Genomic DNA, 1,432 nt, shown 5'->3' with positions numbered 1-1,432 from the left:
GACTTGAGACCAGCCTGGGCGACATGGTGAGACCTCGTCTCTACAGAAACCAGAAAAGAAAAGAAACCAGCTGGCGTGCTGGCGTGTGCCTGTAGTCCCAGCTGCTCAGGAGGCTGAAGCAGAAGGATCACCGGCCCCGGAGGTCAGGCCACAGCTGCAATGAGTTGGGGTCATGCCACTGCACTCCAGCCTGGGATAGAGACCCCAACCCAAAAAATTAAAATTAAAAAAGGCCGGGTGTGGTGGTTCCCAGGACCTTGGGAGGCAGAGGTGAGAGAATCATTTGAAGCCAGGAGTTCACTACCAGCCGTGGCAACACAGCCAGACCCCGTCTCTACAAAAATAAAAAAACAGCCAAGCATGGGAGTACGCCCGTAAGTCCCAGCTATGCGGGAGGCTGAGGCAGGAGGATGTCTTGAGCCCAGGAGTTCGAGGCTACAGTGAGCTATGACCAAGCCACTGCACTCCAGCCTGGTGTCCAAAACACAAAACCAACAAAAAGGCGTCACAAATGTCCACGCCATCCCTGCACTGCCCGTGCTAGCCTCCGTGTCCCGCTACTCAACACACATACTGCAGCGAGCGCTCAAAGAGCTGCTTTCAACACCAGCAAGTTGGCCGCCTCGGCACGACTGGACCCGAGAGACTGACTGAGGACACCAACAAGAAAGTCAAAAGCTGGCCAGGCTCGGTGGCTCAGCCTGTCATCCCAGCACTTGGGGAGGCCGAGGTGAGTGGACTGCCTGAGTTCAGGGGTTTGAGACCAGCCTGGGTAACATGGTGAGACCTCGTCTCTACAATAAACCAGAAAATCAGCCAGGCGTGGTGGCGTGCACCATAGTTCCGGCTACTTGGAAGGCTGAGGCGGAAGGATCGCCTGAGCCCAGCGGGTCGAGGCTGCGGTGGCCGTCAGTGTGCCACTTGCACTCCAGCCTGGGTGACAGAGTAAGACCCAAGCCCCCGAAACCTAACACCATGAAGTACCAAGCAGGCATCTTCCACAGGAAACCACACACCAGACACGGGAGCCGCTTCACAACCGAGAAGCTGTGGAAACGGAGCAGGGACCTCGGCCAGCTCTGCTCCAAGCCACAGGCGGCAGAGCGAGGCCTGAGCGCTCAGAGCCCTTCGCAGAGGTTCCTGGAGTAGCCTCTCTGGGACCCACCGGCCCTCTTGAGGGAAAGCCTCAAGAGGTGGACACGGGACCAAGGTGCAGGTGGACAGGCTACAGGGACACGGCGGCACTGGGGGGGCTGAGGCTGGGCCGAGGCTGGGCCCAGGCTGGGCAGGGCCGGATGGCTCTCAGGTGCCGAGCAGCGCCCTGGCCGCACACCCTCCGACCAAGCCTGTCCCTCCACCACCCCTCCGCACTGGAGGCCCAGCCCCGCCATCGCCCGCTGTCCAGGCTTGGGCCCGGAGCCTGACTTTTCCT

This window comes from Carlito syrichta, unplaced genomic scaffold, assembly GCF_000164805.1.
Source record: "Carlito syrichta isolate Samal-C Ts95f unplaced genomic scaffold, Tarsius_syrichta-2.0.1 Scaffold136232, whole genome shotgun sequence".
In the NCBI taxonomy this organism is placed as follows: Eukaryota; Metazoa; Chordata; class Mammalia; order Primates; family Tarsiidae; genus Carlito; species Carlito syrichta.
The sequence above is the reverse complement of the archived record's forward strand: the minus strand, read 5'-3'. Positions refer to the sequence as shown.